The sequence below is a fragment of the Prionailurus bengalensis genome, chromosome B3 (genome assembly GCF_016509475.1).
Source record: "Prionailurus bengalensis isolate Pbe53 chromosome B3, Fcat_Pben_1.1_paternal_pri, whole genome shotgun sequence".
Lineage (NCBI taxonomy): Eukaryota > Metazoa > Chordata > Mammalia > Carnivora > Felidae > Prionailurus > Prionailurus bengalensis.
Genome location: NC_057355.1, coordinates 130,370,764 through 130,381,636, shown reverse-complemented (window position 1 = coordinate 130,381,636; position 10,873 = coordinate 130,370,764).

Below are 10,873 nucleotides of genomic sequence, written 5' to 3'. Positions count from 1 at the left end.
CAGAACCACAGACGTACGCAACAGTTTTTCAGGCACACTGAAACTTCGTTCAAATCAAGACAAAATGGTCTATAATTTTCTTCTCAACCTTTTGCCCTGTAAACCTCTCCCTGGGGACAGGCAGTGATGTGAGCTCAGACGTCTGTCTCCTCTTTCCAATTTTATTGTAATGGTGTAAATGCACCCAACCTCCTCAGGACTATGCGGACGCTGTATAGACTTTCTAAAAACTTGCAAGTGCTTGTATCGTCCACATCAAAAATAAGAAAAAAAAATTACTCGAAACTACACCAAGATGTAAGGCATAAAATAATGGTATTCTTCTTGGCTTCATAATGCAGTGACTCATTCAGTAACTCAGAAAATATTTATTGAGGCACTATGGCCACATGGTAGGTGGTTTTGAAAACCAGAATCACAGCAAGGACCAATAAAAACGTTCTTGCCCCCCTGCCCTCAGAGAGTTTACATTCTAGCGTGTAGTAGAATACAAGGTGGCGATAAGTATAGAACCAGTGGGGTGGAAAGTAAAAAGAGGACTGTGGCTTAGACAAGGCACACAGAAAAGGCCTCTCCTACAGAGGCGACTTCATGCTCTACATTCCATTGTGTGTTTATTATTTTTGCCCTCAGAAGAATGCAAGTTTCAGGAGTGACATATCAGAAGTGTGCAATGAAAAGCAAAGAGGACTAGTTCAAGGGAGAAAGAGAAGGGGTCCAATGGTGGCAGATACTGCAACAAGCATTGGTTGTACACAAGTTGCATCATTTCTGTTAGATTTAGCAGGTTGGCTAATGAGAGCAGATTCTCTGACGTGGTACTGGCTGCAGGGGGTTGGGAGGTGACTGGAGGATGGCAACCTGGAAGCAGCAGCAGGACATTGTTTACACAGTCCTGGAATGAAAGCGGTAAACCATGCACAGAGGCAGGGAAAGAACATCCCAGACGGAGGAAAGAACAGATGCAAAGGTAGGGGAAGGAGAAGCACGGACACTCATAAGGAGGTTGATGTACGTGGAGTGTAGTAACACAATAAACAGGGGTAGGAGGTAGACTCCAGTCAGTAGCCTCACACATCACCCGAGGTCTGACAGCCACAGCCCAGAAGGTTGGCTTTCCTTCCAAGTGACAGGAAAGGCACGGAACGCTGGGGGCAGGCAAGTGAAAGGATCTGATTTATGTTTGTGGAAAACAAGTTGTGGACAAGCATAAGGGGAAGCAGGGGAATCTGTTAGGAGTCTACTGCAATAGGCCTTGATAGAGAGGCAGGTGTGCAGAAGGTGAAACGTGATCAAAACCTGTGTGGATTTTGAGGATGGAGCCCATGGCATTACTGGTGAATCGGAGTTCACCGCCAATGTCTTCATTGACTGAGGTATGGGTGACTGTGGGAGAGGAAGATTCAAGGTGGGGAGATAACACGGACTGAATGCTTGTATGTTACAAAATGTGGAAGTTGAAGCCCTAACTCCTAATGTGGCTGAATTTGTAGATAAACTTAAAAGGAAGAAATTAAGGTTAAATGAGGTCATAAGGGTAGGGCATGGGACTAGTGTCCTTACCAAAAAAAAAGGGGACACCAGAGAATGGAATTATCCTTATAATAACTTCTGCTTTCAACTGATTCTATACCAAAAGTTTCAGCATCCTGAGGAGGGTGGGGATGGGCTACATTTTGTCCCTCCAATATTGGCATGTTGAAGCCCTAACCCCCATTGTAACAATAATTGGGGCTAGGGCTTTGGGGAGGTAAATAAGGTTACATGAGGTCATGAGGGTGGGATCCTAATCTGATAGCATGGATGGTCTTGAGAAGACAAAGGGAGAGCTCCCTCTCTCCCCACACAATTCCACAGGAAATTCCAGGTACATCTACACCCTATGTGAGGTATCCTCTCAAGACACAACCCTGCCAAAACCTTGAATTTGCACTTTCATCTCCAGACCTATCAGAAAATACATTTCTGCTGTGTAAGCAATGTAGTCTGGGCTATTTTGTTATGTCAGTGCAAGTAGACTGATACAGGAGATATATCAAGAATTCTGTTATAGATATTTTAAATTCAAGATGTTCTTTTCTGAGCCATGATGGCAGGTGTTAAAATATCTGCAGCTCACAGAGGTCAGAGTCAGAGATATAACAGGTAAATTCTCTGCTGATAGATGGTATTTGTGATGATTAATACGGTATTTAATCTGGAGAACAGGATGAGATCTCTGGGGGTGAATGAAAGAAGAACCCACTATGGACACTTGGGACTCCAACATTCAGATATTGGAAGGAAAAAAAAAGGAAAATCCAGGGGAAAAACAATTTCTGAGAAGTGGCTGGTGAGGGAAAAGGAAAACAGGATTGCACAGCAGAAATCTTACCTGGGGTAGGAATGTGGAAAGTGAGGAGCAAGGACAGAGAGAACACGGGAATTTAGCAGAAGAGTCCAGAAAGGCTAACATGGCAATCAGACTGCTTTCACAAATCTTCCATCAAAGAGAAATTTTGAGAGATAACTGTGAGTAGGAGTAATTACAAATATGTACCTTTCTTTAATTCAACCCAGAACTAAGTTGAAACCACATCAGTTTTGAAATAAATAAGGTCATTTCTACAATACTGTGTCACTATCTGTAATTTAACCACATGAAATTAATTCTCCAAATTCCAAATGTGAAAATTAAGTATTAAAAATGTAGTGTATCCCAGGGTTATAGTCAAAAGAGTTAACTAGTCTGACATTCCGAAAAAAATTAAAAAATGACCGTAAAACCACTCCAATTAGCTTGAATATATTCCAGCCAAAGAGACAGCTTTTAATTAACTGATTGTTTTGCTTTTAATTAAATGGCCAGGCAACCCGAAGAATTACTTGGAGAATTATCGTATCTGTATTTTCAGCACAATCTTATTTCAGAACTCTGCATCTATATCCCCAAATTCTCTTGGATTATGTCCATCTGGATGACTGATGGCAAGATGTAAATTCAACCTTGCTTAAGCAGAGTAAGCTGCCTTCCCTAACAAAGTAGATCCTTTTTCATATTCTTTACCTTTCTGGGACTGGGATATTTTGCATATGTCATGCCTTCCAGTGTATCTTATGTTATTAATAAATCCATTTCTTTTTGTGTTCATCCATGATCGTAGCTTCTGGAAACAGGACAGGATGAACACCACCTCAGGAATGAACAGGATATGATACAAGGGAGTTCCCTGCCCAATACTGATCAGAAGTACTTAGCTGCCTTTGTTTCCTTGGAGTATGAGAAAAAGAAGAGGAATGCTAAGAGCAGAGCCCAGTAAGGCCTCTGCTTCCCCCACACTCATGCTAATAAAATTAAACTATGAAGAATTTGAAGACATTATAGCATGATTTCCCAAATAGCCTCAGATGGGAGCTTAGCATTTGGCTGGGATCTAGATGCAGTGCAGAGTAGGAGCTTGTTTGGGAGAAGAAGACTAGAAGGAAGACTGGGCTTCACCACCGGTGCTCCATGGTCAACACATGACATGAAGGAGAACAGAAGTTACCACCTGTCTTGTTAATGGAACCAAGAAATGATGAGCAGGCAGGTGGACCAACAAAGCCTGCATCAGAAAAAGGAGACCATCTTGAATACTAACATTGGGAACCACAGATGATGGCAGACAGTGACCAGAGGGAGGGACATCTAAGACTGCAAAGCTGAATGACACCAGTCACACCTCAGTAGGTTCAACCACTCATCCTCTGGCAATGCCACAATAATCAGAGATTCCTAGGACACGAAACTCCCCATTCTTTCTCAAATAGCAAAATGGCATCCTTCAAGAAGCATAGAGAATAAGCAAGATAGTCAGAATTACCTGAAAAAAAGATGAAGCTTCTTGAAATAGACATTTTCCTCTAATAACTTATTTCCATTGATTGGTGATTTAAAGTTCCAGTCAACCCCCGTAACATCATTGAAGGGAAACTTAACTCCTCAAGCTAAAATGTTCTATACATAACTGGCATGCCGCCTTCTCTTTCCTGACTTCCAGTCTGTTACCAATCACTTCCAATTATATATCTGGCTCCTTAAATGCTGTAGCATTTTTTTCATTGTTCCTCCAATATCTTCCCACCCAGAATCATCTTCCAAATATTGACAAAGTATTATCATTTTCACTATATTGGTTACTTCCTGAAACTTGTCTTTTGATTCCTTATTGTGTGAACACCAATTTTTCACCTATCCTGTGAACACCTAAAACAGCAGTTCTCAAAGTATGGCCTCCCAACTTGTAGCATCTGTATTGCCCAGAGACAACCTAAAAATGTAAGTTTCTGGTTCTCACCATAGACCTACCAAGAATCTGAAACTCTGGCCGTGAGACCCAGCAATCTGTCTTCTAACAAACTTTGCAGGTGATACTGATGCATGTGCACTTTGAGGACCATAGAAGTAACTCAGAAGCGGCATTGGCTGGTGAAGGAGTCCTGTCAGGGGGCTCTGGGCAGGGAGGGAAAGACTTCAGATGTGCCAGCTCTGTTCCAGACAAGGGCAACCGGTTCCCCTTTTTCTTACAAAAACTTCCACCTGATGTATCATTTGGGTGTAGTGTGAGGTTCGATTAGGATTCCTTTTTGTTCCCCCTGGGGATGTCCAATTGCTCTGTCACAATTTATTGAAAAGTTGTCTACTCTATTGCATTGATTTCCCTCCTGGGGCACCTGGGTGGTTCAGTCGGTTAAGCAGGCTGACTTCAGCTCAGGTCATGATCTCGCAGTTCGTATGTGTGAGCCCCATGTCAGGCTCTATGCCGACAGCTCAGAGCCTGGAGCTGGCTTTGGATTCTGTGTTTCCCTTTCTCTCTGCACCTCCCCTGCTCGCTCTCTCTCTCTCTCTCTCTCTCTCTCTCAGAAATAAATAAATATTACAAAAACTTAAAATAATAAAAAAGAATTGATTTTGCACCTTTGTCAATAATTAGTTGGTCATGTGTACATGGTTCTATTTATAAGTTCTCTAGTCTGGTTGGTCTAAGTGTCTGTCTCTCCACCACGACCACACTGTCTTGGTCAGTATAGGAATACAGCAGAGCTTAATACTGTACGCAGCAATTCCTTCTACATTGTTCTTTTGCAAGATTGTTTTAGCTCCTCTAGGGCCTGTGCCTTTCCCCATACATTTGAGAATGTTTGAATATGTCTCCAAAAATCTTGCTGGGATTTTGATAGGAATCACATTAAACCTATAGATCAGTTTGAAAAAAAATTGACATCTTTACTGTATGGAGTCTTTCCATCCACGAAAATAACACGTCTTTCCACTTATTTAGCTCTTCTTTGATTTCCTTCATCAATATGTTATAATTTTGAGCATACAGATTTCATACATGTTTTGTTGTTTGTACTTAGATATGTCATTTCTTTGGAATGATTATATATAGTATTCTGTTTTAAATGTAGATTTCCACATGTTCATTGTTAGCATATATAGAAATGTGATTGATATTTGTGGGTTGTATGTCCTGCAACCTTGTTGAATCACTTATTAGCTCTTAGAGTTTTTGTTTTGTTTTGTAAATTCCTTAGGCTAATGTGTTATCTGAAGGAAAATTTTTACATTCCTCACACAAACACTTAAGTCCCATGACAACACAACCCTTATTTACCTTTTCAGCCTCATTCCCAATCTATGTTCTCAACTGACATCCTTTCCCAGTATTTTCTTTCTTTCTTTTTTAATAACAACAACAAAAAATAAATTGATTGAGGACCTCCCGCACCATCATCTGGTATGGTTTAAAATGTAGTTCCCCAAAACTCACCCTAAAGTCTGTGGAGGCAGCCTGAAAACTTGAACTTTTAACATGATATCCCTGATGATTCTTATATACACATAGGTTTGAGAACAACAGGCTTCTGCGTCAGCCAAAAGGAAATTCTCATTTTTCCCGAACTTACCACCCACATCTAAGGCTTTAATGTCTCATGGTTCATTACTTGTAATCTTTTATAGATTCACCTCAACATTCCTTGCTCATATGCTTCAATTGTGTTCCACCTAAAATTCTTTAAATCTGCTTTGAACGGTCCCATGATCCTTTTTTGTATTTCTGCACCTGGAAGAAAAATCACCCAATCCTTAATAAAGGTACCATTAAAACCTTATGGTGTCTGCCTTCAGACAGAAAACTATGCAGACATCCTGTCACGTGCACTTGGTCAAGTCCTTGTCCGTATCCACACAGTAGTTACTTCAAATACATGGCTCTCCTTTGGAGAGGAGGCCCCTTCTCCTCTCCACATCACAGTAGATAACCTAGTCTACAAGGGGGGTGGGGGAAAAGCCCTGAGTGTCTCACTTTTTCATCTAAAATCTTGCCTTTGTCCATACACTGTTCAAAGACCATCCCATCACTTTTTTCTTTCTAATACATATAATTCATCTTGACTCAACTGCTATCAAATACCCTCTTTCTCAAGCGGGTAACTTTACTGCTTTCCATTAGATCATTCTCCTAAGAATATACTCATACTTGAGACGTCTCACCTACAAAACAAAAACAAAAGTAAAATGTTTCTTTTTGGCTGCTGTCCTATCATGCACTATTTCCTCATTTCTCACTTTATCAAAACAGAACCCAATCCATTCCATCTCCTCTTCTCCTCTTCTGAGTTGTTGAAAATTGCCTCTGTCCCCACTGGAAATGACTTGATGAAGACATAAAGGACCCCTAACTCCCAAATTCAATGACTAATATTTCACTTGTAGCTGACTAGCATGTGACACCATTGAAAACTTTCTCTTTTTTTTCGAGTTCCATCACTCCACACTCCCCTGAAACCTCCTTCTTTGTTTTTCATTTGTTTCTTTGTTCATTTTGTTTTATTGTTACTGATCATAAGCTACCTTTGGCTCCTCTTATGGTGAGAGTTTTTAGTGCTCTTTGACCCTTTTCACTCCATAATTTTATTGTGGACATTTCATTGCATGCCACCGTTTTAATTACCTGTGTTGCTTCCCGGTCCTAAATCAATACCTTCATACTCTCCTGGGAGATCTTATCATCTCTCTCTCTTGAGCTCTTCAACTTTTCTTCCAGCTTCCAAATTGACAACTTACCGTGAAAATTCTAAATGCACCTCACTCAAACTCAGCCTGTCCAGAAGCTACCTCATTCTCTTATTCCTTCTGCTAGCCTTTCCTCTTATTCCCTGTGTTGGGGAATGGATTGCCTGCTTCTCTAGTTGCCCTGTCCCGAACCAGAGAATGGTTTCAACTCTCTGTCTCTCTCATTCTTGTAGTCAATTAACCACTAAATTCTGCCATTACTACTGGCTACCTCTTTTTGTTGTCAAATCTATCTCCCTTCTCCATGATCAAGGCCACTGCCATGGCCTATTATCTAATTGTGGCTCTCTTGAGCCACACAAGCAATCATATAATTTTACTCTCTCTTTCTCGAGTTTAATGTACTCAAAGCCATTCTCTCTCTGCACCAGAGTCTGGGCAGTGTTTCAGATACACAAATCTCTGCTCAGCTTAGAATGTTTTCAGGTCTTTCCTATCCTCTACGACCTTAGTAGAACACAAAAGGCTTTTTATGACCTGACTACTACTGTATTTCTGCTATAAGCACTCTGAATCTAACTTCACTGAATCCCTTATGTGCATCTGGCAATCTAATTTCCCAATTTATCTGTTCATCTACTAGGTGTCTTGCCTCATTTTTGTCTGACTAGTAAATTTTCTCTTCTTCTGTAAAGACTGAGTTTGATTAACCTATTATTAATGACGACTACCCTGACTCTCATAGGCTGACTTTGGTAGTTTTTCTTCTCTTTTTATATAACATTTTTATGTTCTTTTATAATAATAATTAGATAGATAGATAGATTAGATAGATAGATAGAAAGATAGAAATATATATATATATATATATATATATATATATATATATTTGTCAGACTATTTTGTAACCATTTGTTTAGCTATTGATCTACTAAATTCAAAATAACTCTATTAGCACAAGGATTCTTTTGCATTCGTCTTGGTTTCCAAATTCCTTATAAAATAACATGGCCCACGGTAGAGACATACTAAATGTTTCTTGAGTAAAATGTTAGCCAGGGAGAGAGAGATATGTACATACATTTTTATAATAGAACCAAGAATGACACGTTTTATTGGAGAATAAATGGTACATGAATATATAGAAAAGGAAAAAAGTTAGGACCAGAAGATTTAATTTTGGCCTACAAGGACAGACTTTATAAGAGTAAGAGAGGGGAGAGGTAATTGCAGGGAACAAGTACAATAGAACTAAATACATGGAGAAACAAATTACTAAACTTATTCAGTAACAGGTGCAGAGTCTTACTGGCACGTCTATGTAGTCAGTAGAGAAACCGGTGGACTGAGAAACAAAAATGTAAAAGAGATGTTGGATATTAGTATGAAAAGTTTCTAACACCATGTTAAGAAATTAAAACAACAGGCATTCAAGAGCCATGTAAGCATTTTTGACAGATTGGGTGGGGAAATTTGCTTCAGTGTCAATATAAAACAATGGGGGTTTATACTTTTCAAACACTTTAGAGGTGAGGAGGATAGGAAGACTTTCCAATAATTTAGGAAATGATAATGCCACGTGTCAGAACGGAAGTAATGTTTATTAACAAAGAACATCCAGAATCTGACTGCTAACTCTGGTAGTTGCGTATTTTCTAAGGATGCCTCCAAAATAAAAATAACTGTACCTGCATGTGGTTTCTAAATGGAAGATTGTCTTACACTATATGTTACAATAGAGACAACATATAAAGATAAGAGCTGCTCTCATAACAAAGTAAAATGTAATTTTCTGTGTATGATTTTAACTTCCTGGATGCTGAAAGATCTTGCCAAGATCTGATATTGAATGGAATAATCAAGCACTAGGAGAGAAATTTTAAGTCCAACCAGGAAAAACACACTATTTTTTATGAGAACTGAACATGGATGAAGAGTTAGCAAAGCAAAGGAAACTGAACATTTCTACTAAAATGTTTAGAATGATTATATAACATTTACGAGTTTTCTAAATCCTGGGTGGTATTTATATGTCTAATAGCACATTATTCGTAATACCAAAGACTCATAACACTTGATAATACTGTAAATATATTCATAATTGTGTATTTGGATACTCATATTTAGAAATATGATATTTTATACATACACAAATACAGAGATAGATTTAATACAAGCGTTCTAGTTTTACTCCAAAATGAACCCCAAATGGCCATAGTTTTGTATTTCTTAGACACCATAAATTATGACACGTATCAAATCAATAAGACCACACTGCAAAAGAATTCATAGTCTTATCTTTGCTGAGACAGATGGAAATCCATGAGAGTTATAGATAGGGAAGATTTTGAAGGTCAGGAATCATTATTCTTGCCAACTCTGCTGCTGCCCTAATTCTTTATCGCTCTAGTTTGAAAGGGGTAGATGCTTATACTTCCTTTGGAAAACCATCTCCTCTTACAATCTTTACAGTCCCTGTTTCTAAGCTTATGGTCTGACCTTCATCTTGTCTAGACTTTCTTGTTACATACAGTTCTCTTTCAATACTTAATACCAGTCCCACTCACTGGACACTTAAACAGCAATGCAACACAGCCTGTAATTCATCGCTTAATGGATTTTCATGTCATCTTAACCAGGTGGAAAGGCCCTTGATGCACAGACCATGTATTATACACATTTTCCCCTCTGTAACACCTAACAGTTCGCTGAGTGCAAATTCATACTACCACATATAAACATATTGTTGAATTGAATTTATTTGCTTAAAGGTTATCATATAGCTTATGAAGACTCACCAAAATCACCTTTTCACAAATTACCCTTTCTATGTATGCTGGGCGTTCACTGTACATATCTCTCTTATAGTGCTATGTTTGCGTATGGGCCCCCTCTGACTGTCCCTGCCCCGCCACTCTTAGAGCAATGTACATGATATGACTGGCTCAAAAATTCTCTCTAAGTAGAGAAAGCAAGTGCTGGAAGCAAGGCTCACTCTGCCTCCAATGATAAAGCCATTCCTCCATGCAGCTCAGACCAAGTTTTCCCTAAGTAACAGTCAGAGAGGGGAGGAAAGACAGAATGAACATCATCTAGAGATTCACAGACATTACCAGGTTCTCCACCAACAAAACTCACTGGGGAGAAAAAAAATTCAAATGAATTGGCCAGGTGCTATAATTTCAGAAGACATTCAATAAATCCTTACACTGGATCATGAGAGAGGAGAAGCTTGGTGAAGTCAGACAGAGGTCCACCCTCAAACCTAGGTCAGGTTCCAGAGAATTCTACTCTGAGCAGACAAGTACCTACTCAGATGCGGCAGACCTGTGCAGTTTGCTTCTAAATCTACATCTTCCCCTGTTTTACCCCAACTTCTCTGAACTCCTTTTATATTTCAGATCAGTCCCCAAAAACCTTTCTCTATATTGACCTTGCCTTGAATGTTATGAATGGCTGTAATAGAATTTCAAAAATCTGAAGAAAAATTGTTTACTGTATTGTTTGCGTCAGATTGGGCTGCTCCAAAGCAGATGTAAAGGTTCCTAAAAGTTTGTTTATTATACTCTTATGTGTTATAGAATATTTTTGTCCCCGACGATCTTTGGTGCTTCCTCTTCCACTCTGCATGGGCCCCTGACAGATGAGCCCTTTGGATTATATCAAAGGACCCCTTAGCCTCTGTCATTTTGTGGGTTTTAGCCAACAGGAGGTAAGTGAGTGAGGACATGAGGCCAGCTTCCTCCCTGCCAGGTGACTGATGTCTGGCCACATTCCTCAACCAGGCTTTTGTCCCAACAGTGACCTTTTTCCAAATTCCTTGAATTTCTTCAA